Genomic DNA, 12,297 nt, shown 5'->3' with positions numbered 1-12,297 from the left:
TTATTACTTATTTTTAAAAAAGAGGTTGGAGCTGGAGCCGCCATCTTGGACTTCATATTGAAAAAGAAAAATTGATAAATGAAGTCTTGAGTTTTGTAAAATCACCATATTTCCCCTGTTTAACCTCTACTCTTTGTAAACCATGATATAATAATCTGAACTAGTACAGTATTCTATCCTTGCCCATCTCATCTTTGTTTTTTCTTTTTTGCGGTAGGGTTTCACTCTAGCCCCAAGTGACCTGAATTTATTGTGTAGTCTCAAGGCGGCCTCAAACTCACAGCATGCTGGGATTAAAAGCATATTCCACCACACCCAGCTGCTACCTCATCTTTCTAATAGGTATCTAGGCAGACATTAGGCTTGGAGATCATTGAAGGACAAACCCAACTTCCTGTTTCCCTGGTAACACAATTGTTCCTCATAGAATTTTAAATATTATATAAAAAGAATGAGGATAGAAGTATCAGAGCTTTTGCTAAACAAAAGCTAATTTGGGTTTTACCTCTGTCCCTGGGAGGGGGCATGACATTGTAAGTGACCCAAAACATAAGTCTATGGTCCTCTCCCTTAAGAGGTAGTCCTCAGAACTGCTGAGAGTAAGTGCCTAGTATATGTATGCTCAGCTTCAAACAGGACATATAAACCACACCTTCTAAGGCTTGGAGAACCTCATGGAAGAGAGGATGGAAAGAATGTAAGAGCAGGAGGATGGGGTGGAAGGCTGCAAAACACTGTCATCTCATGAATTCATGGCAGCTATGGTTGCCCACACAAGATTAACCCTGTCAGTATTTCACCATCAATGAAGAAAGGATACACGAATCTCCCAGAGTAGCTGATGCCAGCTCATGGTTGCTTCATCAGTAGTGTAGCCAGTGGTAAATTGCCCATTCCACAGTATTCCATGGTCATGTAAACAACAATGGGGAATAGTGGGGAAGAAGAAGGGTGTTATTGGGAAGGGAGATAAGTGAGGGTAATTGGGGGGATCAAGACCAAAAGAAATTCTATGCATGTATACAAATGTCAAAAACGGGGCTGGAGGAATGGCTTAGCAGTTAAGGAGCTTGCCTGCAAAGCCTAAGAACAGATGTTCAAATCTCTAGGACCCACATAAGCCAGACACGCAGTGATGCAAGCATTCAATGTCGCACATTTGCACAAGAGGGCGCACATGTCTGGAGTTCATCTGCACTGGCTGAAGGTCCAGGCATACCCATCCCTCCCCCATCTCTCTCTCTCTCTCTGCCTCTTTTTCTCTCTCTTTCTCAAGTAAAATTTTTTAAAAGGAAGAATGCAAAACTAGGCAATTTTTTCTAAAAAGAGTTAATCTAATTGAGCCTGTTAATAATGACCACCCTTTACCTATAGACATGCTGAAGAGGTGGAAGGAATAATTATCCCCTAATGAGATAATGTACTTAAACTTCCAGAAGCCCTACCCTCAAGGCACTTTCTCACAGATTTACTGCTAAACCTACCCACTACTTTTTTTTTTTTCTTCTCTTTCTCTTCTTTGGATGCCAGCTGAAATCCTAAGCATGTTTGCCCTGACATTTGGGGGCTTTTCCACCTTTTGCAAAATAAGTCACCTTTGTCTTACTCATGGCTCATCATTTGAGTGCCTAAGTTTTCATGATTACTAGACAAAGAACTTGACAGGGCTGAAGAAATGGCTTAGCAGTTACGGTGCTTGCCTGCTAAGCCAAATGACCCAGGTTCAGTCCCCTGGGACCTACATAAGCCAGATGCACAAGGCGGTGCATGAGTCTGGAGTTGGTGTGCAGAGGCTAGAGGCACTGATGTGCTCACTCTCACTCTCTCTCTCCTTCTTTCTCGAATAAATAAATTTAAAATAAAAAAAAAACTTGACAGTATGAAAATCTGCAACATTCCTAGCTCATTAAATATTAATACCATATACTCCATTCCTATACCAAATACTAAAGAGTCCATTTTGATATCTGCCTTTCCCCCAGTCCCTATAGTCAACACCTAACAATGCTTTTTAGGCTCTGTTTCCAAAATGCATCTTGACTTCATCCCTCTCTCCCCATCTCCTCAGCCACCACTCTAGTTCAGCTGCCATTATTGTTTCCACTGGGCCTCTCTGCTTCCACACTCTTCTAATCCACCCACCATTTAGTATTAGACCAGTGGTTCTTTTAAAGTATATATCAGATCATAATAGTCAGTCTGCTGCTTAAAACCCTTAGGTGGTACCCACTTGAAGCTCAGATAAAATACAAACTATCAGGCCTGTTCTGGCTCCCAGATAGGCTTCTTCTGTTTCCATTCTCTTCAGCACAGTGTGACCATGCATGTGTCCCCAGCCTCCTCTGTTCCTGTTCTTCTCAGGAGCGCACCATGACCACACTGGCATCCTTTGTGGTCCTCGAACACATCAGCATCTTTCCCAGCTCAGAGCTCCTGTCCTTATCACTTCTCTGATACTTAGCTGCTGCTGTGTCACCCTTCATGACTCACTTCAAATGCTACCTTCTTGGAGAAAACCTCCCGGGCTTCCCTATTCCTTACCCCTCACCAGTCCCTTCTATCATCTCAGACTTGTGCCCCTACTGCATTTATTATGCCTTAAAATTTGTACCTGTTTATATAATTTTTGCCTTATAAAAATGTCCATCTGCTAATCAATTGTTACAATTCACTATTTCCATCCAGAACCTGGAACAGTAATTACAAGGCACAGTTGGAGTTCGATGAATTAATTTGAATTGAACTCATGAGTGAATTGAATCAGTGAATGGATGAATGATGAACTGGTTGCTCCTTTCCAAGCAAGCAGGGAGCAGAGAGAAGCTAGAGGGGTTCGTTTGTCCCCTGGTGAGGAAGGTGTCCTCTCCTCTCAGGGAGAAATGGGCACAGAGAAGGGGTGGCCTCTCAGAGTGGCTGGGAAGAGAAGGCTCCTTGCTCAGCCTCCCATGCTTGCCTTCCAGCCTTGGCAGGATTCATGAAGAGAAGTGAAGGCTGCCCACCCAGAGGATCTGCTGCAGTGTTGGAGGTCCAGGCTGTGAGGAAGCCTGAAGGTTTGCTTCAGGAAGGATCTTGATGTATGTGCAGATAGAAGATGGGGTAGAATGTCCTCGGCCACTCCCAAACCTCCAAAACAGACATGGAGCTCAAGCACAGGGAGGCATTAAGAGGGGCAGGACAGCCTCCACAGACCTGCTGCGTTGAGTGGGGGGGGGGGGTGTTCTAGACTAGCAAAGTCTGATGCTACCCACTACTGGCTGCTTCCCCCAGTCCCAGGAGTCCTTCTCCTTCAAGTGGAATCCCAGGAGCCTGTGCTCATAGACGGTGAGGCATCTTTTCAGAACAACCCAGGATCCCAAAGCAGTAAAATAGAAAGTGCCCCCACCACCAGCAGCAGCTTCCCCTAGGGCACTTCCAGCAGGGATCTCAGCATGAGGCAGGTTCCAATGTAGCAGTCTCTCCCCCAGCCAGCCTGAATTCTCTCCCTCTACTTTGCATGGATGATTCAGCCTAGCGGAGCGGCACAGATGAGTTGGTTCTGGTTTCCATGTGACTAGCTTTGAAATGTCTGAAGACAATTAGCATCCCGAATAATAAATGCTACATTTAACAAGCTCTTACTAGGGACTATGTTGAGAATTTTATATGCCTGATCTCATTCAATACCTGCAACATCCCTGGGATGTAGGAATTATTGTTCCCATGCCACAGTGAAGGAAATAAGCACAGAAAAGCAACGTCTACCCGCCCAAGGTCACTCGGGTATTGGAAGAATTAGGGTTGTCCCAGATCCAGTCTGGCTCCATCCAAAGCCTATGCCCTCTCCATCTCGGTTATGCCAATCCTCTTCCGACAACTGAGCCTCCTCTCTGCCCACTCTACATCAAATCCTTCAGGCATTTCTTCTCTGGAACATTGAAGCTCCTATCCTCTTCCATAACCTTCAAGTTCAAGAAAGTTCCTGCAGCTGCAGAGCCTCACCCCCTCTTCCCTGGCACTGGGTATGGAAAGAAAAACTCTGCCCTGCTGAGAGGGGAAAATGAGCCTTCCTAAAGCTTCGCCACTGCACCCCGGTCTCCCCTCAGTCCTCAACACAACTCCATCAACCACGGCTTGCTGCTGGCCTCCCTCCACCTCCTTTATTGGATATCCCTCCCCCTGTCACCAGGGCTTTGTCAGCCAGTCTCCTGCTTACCCTCACACCTTCTTCTTCCCCCAGGCCCCACTCATCCTCCAAAAGAAAGACATGAAAACCCATCCAGCTTGCCCTCCTCTTGCAAAGCCTTCTCCAGTTTCTTCAGCTGGTCTTTCCCCACAACCCCAGGCCCCCTATTTCTATCTCTGGTGCAGCAGTGTCTGCTCCCCACGCTGGCTTCTAAAGAACAGTGCACGGCTTCTGCTTCTGCAAGCATGACTGTGGGTGCTTAGTAACTGGCTGTCACTGTCAGACGCAGGCTAATTCACTTTTGCTACTTCCACTGGAAGAACAGTGGTTAGAGTACAGAAATACAGAAAGCAAGGTCAACGCCAGAGAACCTGCAGATTCCATGAGAGCTGAGGCCCCCAGCACCTGGTCTTTGGAGACTGGATTCAACAGTCTAGTTCCAATGAGTTCAAGGAAGGAAACTGAGTTTGATGTAGGTTCTGCTGCCCTCTGGCGGTCATTCGGCCTTGGGGCTATTTGCTGTGTCCTCTACCTGTGGAAGAGAAGTGGCTGGTGTAAACTTGGAACCTGAAACCATGCTACCCAGGAACCATAGAAACTGCCCCAGATGCTTTTGTCAAAAATATAATAAAAGTCATAATTTCAACTGGGCACTGTAAGAGTCAGACTGTATCAGTGAGACAAGATTCCTGTGATACAAGTGAATGAGAGTATTGGTTTGGGCCCATGGTTTCAGAGATCTCACTCCTCAGTCCTCACTCCACTGATGCTGGGCCTGAGGTGAGAGGCAGGCCATCCGCAGCCGAAGCTACTCACCTCATGGTAAACAGGATGCAGAGCAGAACTGTGACAAGAAGGAGCCTAGGCAACATCAGCCCCCAAGGACATGTCCTTAGTGACCTACTTCCTCCACCCAGACCCACAGCTCTACCACCTGTCATTAGTCTAGCACATTTTGAGCCCATTTGTGCATTTGACCACTAACTGGGTCAGAGACATCCTCCTGGACACACGCCAAGACATGCTTTGCTAACCTTGTAGGTTGTTCTCACTCCAATCAAGTTGACACTCAAGATTCACTATCACAGAAGGCCTCAGATATCCAAAAGCATCCTCAGCAAAAGAAACACTTCTGGAGGTATCACCATGCCAAATCTAAAGCTATAGTACAAAACCATAGTAACAAAAACAGCATGGTACTGGCACAAAAACAGATATATAGACCAGTGGAACAGAATGGAAGACCCAGCTCTTAATTCAAGTAACCACAGCCACTTTATCTTTGACAAAGGAGCCAATAGCATTCACTTGAGAAAGGACAGCCTCTTCAGTAAATGGTGCTGGTCAAATCTGATAATCACATGTAGAAAAATGAAAATAGAGCCACTCCTCTTACCCTGCAGAAAAATCAACTCCAAATGGATTAAAGACCTCAATATAAGACCTGACACTCTTAATTGCCTGGAATAAAAAGTAGGGGGAACTCTCCTGACATAGGAGTGGAGAAAGGCTTCCTGAATAATACCCCAGTAACCAAGGAAATTAAACAATCACTCAACCAGTGGAATCTCATGCAGCTTAAAAGCTTATGTACAAACAACCCATAAACAGAGTTAATAGACTACCCACAGAATGGAGAAAATCTTCACCAGCTATGCTGCTGACAGAGGCCCAATATCCAAAATCTACAGAGAACTCAAAAAACTAAACAATGAAAAGAAATCAAACAATTTGCTCAAAAACTGGGGCAGAGAACTGAATAAAGAATTCTCAATAGAAGAAATACAAATAGGTGAAACTCACTTAAGAAAATGTTCAACGTCCTTAACCATCAGGGAAATGCAAATTAAAACAGCTGTGTGATTCCACCTTGCTCTAGTCGGGATGGCCATCATTAAAAAATCAACTGCCAATAAATGCTGTCAAGGATGAGAGGAAAGAGGGCCCTCATTCACGGCTGGTGGGAGTGCAAACTTGTACAACCACTATGGCAATCAATATAAAGACTCCTGAAAAAGACGAAAATAGAGCTACAAACTGACCGAGCTATTTATTCCCCTCTTGGGCATCTACCCTAAACACTCTACTCTTCACTGCAAAGACATTTGCTCAGCAATGTTCATAGCTGCTCAGTTCACAATAGCTAAAAGCTGGAGGCAACCCAGATGCCCATTATTTGATGATTGGATAATGAAGATGTGGTACACACACACACACACACGCACAGTGGAATTCCACTCAGCAGTAAGGAAACATGACTCGGTTATCCATGGGGTGGGGAAAGTGCTCTGGAGTCAGCATGCAAACGGAAGTTCAGAAGAAACAGGGCTGAGGACCTGCAGCCTGTGAAAGCAGCTGGAGACGCCCTGGCTTCCAGATTTGCCTGGCAAGGGAAGGGGAGGTCTGAGCTCCTGAGAAAAGGAGACTTGGGCACAGTTTGGCCCGATCCCATGGGGCTGCGTCATGGGACAAATGGGTCCTGGCAGCTGAAGAGCAGTTAAAGGCTTTGAAAACAAGGAGACATGGGTGAATGGGCTAACATGAGCTGCGAGGAGCCAGGAACACCCATAGAAAAATAGTCACCAGGTAGCACAGAGAGTCTGAGGAAAAGACAAATGTTGGAAGAGGAGTCTGAGCTCCAACTGCTGGACTGAGGTGTCTGTCCACTCCGCCCCACGCCCCACCCCCCACCGCAAGGCTCTGAACACACCCAGGAGGGCAGGAGGCCTGAGCAGGAACAGCATGACAGACAGCCTCTTCTTCCCCACCTTCTGGAAGCTTCACCAAAACAGAGCCAGCCGATCTGAAGTATGGGTTACATCATTACATTGTTTCAGGATGTAAGTCACAAATTGGCCCAGTTCTGCCTTATTGTGCTTTAGGTTATTGTTGCTATTGTTGTTTCATTCTGTGTTGTTTGCAGGATGCTGGGGTGTTATTTAAAGATGGTTTTTGAAAGAGTCTCATACAGCCCAGAGTGACCTTGAACTCACTGTGCAGCAGAGGCTGACCTTGAACTCCTGATCCTCCTGCCTCCACTTGCCAAGAGCTGGATAACAGGCATGCACCACCATGTTCAGCCTGCTTTCCAAATTGAGACTATACCTTTCCTGAAAGCGCATAGTAAAGCAAAGACGTTTTCCTAGGGCTTCATCTAGAAGCAAGGGGGAAAAAATTACCCTTGCTAATCTCCCCTTCCCTCCCCCGTCCAGTAAGGTGTAAAGGATAGTAGAAAACAAAACTATAATAGCATATCATGAAATCAAAATACACCTTGGAGGCTAAGGAGAAGGCCCAGTGGATAAAGGTGCAAACATGAGATCCTGAGAGGGACTGGGTTCAGTTCCCAGTAATCATGGAAAATGTTGGGTATGGTCACTCATACCTATAACCCAAGTCCTGTAGGGAGAAGAGATGGGACACTCCCTGAGACTTGCTGGTCAACCAGTCTGAGTGAAAACCATAGATCCAGGTTCAGTGAGAGACTCTGTCTCAAGAAAATAACATGGGGGCTGGAGAGAAAGGAAGGGAAAGAAGGAGAAGGAAGGGGAAGGGGAGGGAGGGGAGGAGAAGAGAATACATGTCCACCCAGAACCTGAGGATATGGTTGGTTAAGGCACTAGCCTTCAAGGCCTAAGGACCCAAGTTCTATTCCCCAGTACCTACATAAACCAGTTGTATAAGTTAGTGCATGCATCTGGAGTTCATTTGCAGTGGCTAGAGGCCCTGGCCTGCCCATTCTCTCTATATCTGCTTCGTTCTCTCTCTGTTTCTCTCAAATAAATAAATAAATAAAATATCTAATTTTAAAAAAGAAAAGAACATGAAAGAGTGATAGAGGAACACTCTTTACATTCTCTTCTGACCTCTGCACATGTGAGCACAGGGTACATGCAGCTGCAAACACACACATGCATACAGCATACACACACTACACCACACATGCTACACACACATACATGCACGAAACGCATGCACCTTGGGTTGTGGAATCAGATGCAACATCCTTTGAATTACAACACATAAAGCTGTTCATCAAGCAGGTTACAACTGCCTCTGCTGGGAGTGCATGACAGGACCCAAGAGTTTCCCTTCAAGTTCCATCAGTAGCCTTCCTTCCCGTCTGGAAATCTCTTGATTGGATGGGACCCTTCCCTCTTTAACCCAGTAGCATCCCCTTTGAAACCTCTGGAGACCTAACCCAACCCTGCTAGGGGTCCTGAGCACTGCCTCCACTTCTCATGGGCAGGCAGGAGACCTGGTGCCACTAGCTTCCTGTGCCAGCCCCAGGCATCTTGGACTTACCATGGTCCTGCCCTGTCAGACCTCCCTCTCACCAGCTGCTCTGGGTTGAAAATGCATGTCCAAGGACTGGGCAGCTAACTCAAACAGTAACATGCTTGCTTAACGAGAATGGGACTCTGAGTTCAACCCCCAGTACCCACGTAAAAATGCCAGGCCTAGTGGCACATGCTTGGAATCCCAGTGCTGAAGAAGCAGACACAGGTGGATCCCTGAGGTTCACTGGCCAGCCAGTCTAGCCAAATCAGGGAGCTCCAGGCCAATGAGAGATCCTGCTTCAAAAATAAAAGGTGAAATTGTCAATAAAAAAAAATAATAAATTTAAAATAAAATAAAAGGTGGACTGCATTCCTGAGAAAGGATACCTGAGGCTTCCCTCTGGCTGTCACATGCACCTGCACACACACAGAAACCCACTCACACTCAAACCACATACAAAAGGAAGGAGGGAGGGAGAAAGGAAGGGAAGGGGCAAGGAACGGAGGTAAGAGAAGAGAGGAGAGGAGAGGGGTGGGGAAGGGAGGAGAGGAAAAGGAAAGGAAGGGAAAGGAGGAGAAGGGAGGGGAAGGGAAGGGAGGGGAGGGGAAGAGAATACATGTCCCCCCAGAACCTGAGGATATGGAAATAGGGTCACTGCTGAATTAACTAAGAATCTCAAGGTGAAATCACTCTGGATTTAAGGTGGACCCAAGTTTAGTGACTAGTGTCCTTATGAGAGGACAAAGAGTGATACAAGAAGAAAGCAGGTCACGCAAAGATAGAGGCAACACTGTAGTGAGCCAAAGGACACCCAGGCCATGATTTGATTTTACCTGCACTGTTGTAAACCAAGATATGCCTAGGCCATGATTTGGGACATGCCAAGATGGGGCTGGGGCCAGGTATATCCGTCAAGCCTGGAAGGACCACAGAGCTGTAACTTTCAAATGACCCCTCCTCCACCATCCCCTGCTGAGCTCCCCAGCCACCTATAACAACAGCAGAGCCCAGGGGGCCTTGGCCTCCTGCTCTCAGTAACCTACCCTCATCCTGTCCTGTGGTTGGGGAATTTTCCATCCTCCCACCCCCAATTCAAAGTCATTAGATTTAATCATTAACAGTACAAGTGTTAATTAGCAGGGCAGGATGATCACCCATGCTGGTGAGGACACAGCTGGACAAGAACTGCTGACCTGCCTAGTGTGGGAACAAGGACCTGGATGAAGAGGTAGAGGTACCCCCCCCCACCCCCGTCTCCTGCCCTCCCCATTATGAAAGCACTGAAATGTCCCTTCCTTACCCCTGCTTTTACAAGTGCCAAAGGAGAAAATACTTGCAAGTAGGTAATGGATGCCAAGTGCTGTGGGACAGTACCTCAGCCCAGTCTTCACTGTAAGAACAGGGGTACCTGTTCTTGTGCCAGTTCTTGGGCTGAGGAAATTGAGGTTCAGAGTCGTCAAGCAACTTATCCAAGGCCACAGAGCTACTAAGGGGAAAAGCTGGAATTTGAACCCAGGTAGACTCAAGGCTGAAGGAAGCTAAGCCTGGAAGAAGCGGGTGGATCTGAGCAGCTCAAACACCTGCTGGCCTCCCACTTGCTGCCCCTTGTGCCACGGCATCTTGCCCCTTCATTGTTGTGATACTGCTAGCTAATGATTACTTGGCCAGCCACTACCCACCCCACCCCACCCCCGGTACCCACTAAGCTGCAAGCTGGCAGGAGGCAGAAACTGGATCTGTTGTGAGTTCTACTGTATCCTGGGCACTTAGCATAGTGCCTGACATGTGAATCCTTAGTAAATGTTTGCTGAAGACTCAATTTAACCTGCTAGAGAGCTGGGGCTCACAGTTACCTAGTGGTTGCCCCCCCCCAGTCTGCTGGAGGTCACTGGGCTACCATGTACGTCAAGAGGTCATCTGTGTCATGCCCCGGTCCAGGCCAGCACTACCCAGCCACTGGCACCATATCTGGCTTGCTGGGGAAAGTGCCTGCATGACTCCAGTTCTTGAGACAACTGCTTCCACTCTCTAGCCCAAGGACCTGGGCAGCTGCTCACTCAGGCAATTCCACCTCCACCTGTGCTTTAGAAGGAGGTGCCCCTCCGCTTCAATCAGCCATGTGGGCCCATTCCCGACTGTCCCAGCTGCAGGACTGTCACCTGCCTGGCAGAATGGTTGGCAAATGGGCCTGCCAAAGTCAGAAGAGGCTGGGTCTTCCTTCACCCAACAGGCCATGTGTCCACCCCAATGGGGCCTCTAGGACTTCCAAGAAGTTCTGGAAACATCTTCTGCAGAGAGATACCTTCTAAATGGGCTTTGAAGACGGACTGTCTCAGAAAGGGTGCACACACCTTCCTCCAAGAGAAGGCCTGCTCCCCACCTGGACTCCCTCCCTCAAAGGGCTCGGTCCCCAACTACTCAGGAATTTTCAAGAAATCAAAGCCACCCTAGAAAACAGCGATGATTTTCAGAGCATACACCAGTACTAAAGATAGGTCCAGAAGAAGTTCCAAAGGCCGGAGAAAAAGCACCCTGGGATACCTACATGGCTTTGAGAAGAGGACCAGAGGAGTTTGCTTCTTTGGGGGTTAAAAGCATCCTCTAGCCAAATGTGGTAGCACACACCTTTGAAATGCCAGCACAAGAGAGGCTGACATGGGATAATGGTTGTGAGTTCAAGGCCAGGCTGGAAATAGAGTGAGTTCTACATCAGCCTGGGCTAGAGTGAGACCCTGCCTGAAAATAAAAATAAAAATAGAAATCCTCTAGCATTCCCTCTCTGGAACTGTGCGCAAAGGTGTGCAAGCAACTGTGTACATTCCATGCACAGGAGTTTGCCCTGCCAGGTCAGGAAAAGTGGGACACTCCTCCTGGCCCCTGCCCTGGCTTCGTGACTTTCTCACTAAGGCTGGTGCGCCTCTAACTGGATATTAGAGCAAGAAGACACCTGCAGGCCCCATGGGGAGCAGGGTGATCACAGACTCACCCAAGCATTGGTAGCAGAGGGAAGTTTTGAACCTGGCCACCCAAGAGGCTGCCCAGGTGCCACACATCCTGGTTGCCCACCCTCTTGGTTGGCTGTGAAATTAGAAAAGTAATGCCCTACGTTTGTGGGTTGAGGAGGGCAGTTAAATGAAAACAAGGTGCTCAAACACAGAGAGCCCCACCCACCCAGACGCTGACCCAGAGAGCAAGGAGAACCTGGGCTGCTAAGAAATGACCACATCACCAAGTCACATCATGTAACCTTAAATATTTATAGGCTAGAAATGTGCCTGTAATAGCTGCAGCTGCAGCAGGGACAGGGGCGTGCACTCCAGGGCACACCTCACGTAGACACATGTGAGTGGGACGAAGGGACTGCTTGCTCTTACTCAACTAGGAAGGGCTCCGGGCCCTCCGCAACACCCTGAGCCCGTGTGTGTGCAACCCACGCTTACACCCACACTCCCAGCGGGCCCTCACAGCTACTCACTCAGCTCTGGGCACCAATGAAGGTCAAAGTGACATGACATGCCTTCACAGCCGTCGCTCCACTCCCCTGGCACAGCCTGCGCTGGGCACCACATCTCCTCCCTGCCGCCCACCAGCACTTCACCCTGCCAAGGCCCTGGACGGGCTCTTTCTAGCTATAGATTTCAGGACAAGGGGGTGTCGGAATCTGGGGCTTAAACAGAGAACAAAGGATGGGTGTGGAGACAGGGGAGGAGTTCCCATGGCCAGACAAGTTTGAAGAGACCTAGCAGATTGGGCCACCCACTGGGGTGGGGTCTTAAGAGAACTGTGAGACGTGGTAGACCTCCTGAGACAAGCCAGAAATCCCTGGGCTCTGCCTAAGGTGGAAACCTGCTCTG

The sequence above is a fragment of the Jaculus jaculus genome, chromosome 6 (genome assembly GCF_020740685.1).
Source record: "Jaculus jaculus isolate mJacJac1 chromosome 6, mJacJac1.mat.Y.cur, whole genome shotgun sequence".
Lineage (NCBI taxonomy): Eukaryota > Metazoa > Chordata > Mammalia > Rodentia > Dipodidae > Jaculus > Jaculus jaculus.
Note: the sequence above shows the minus strand (reverse complement) of the source record.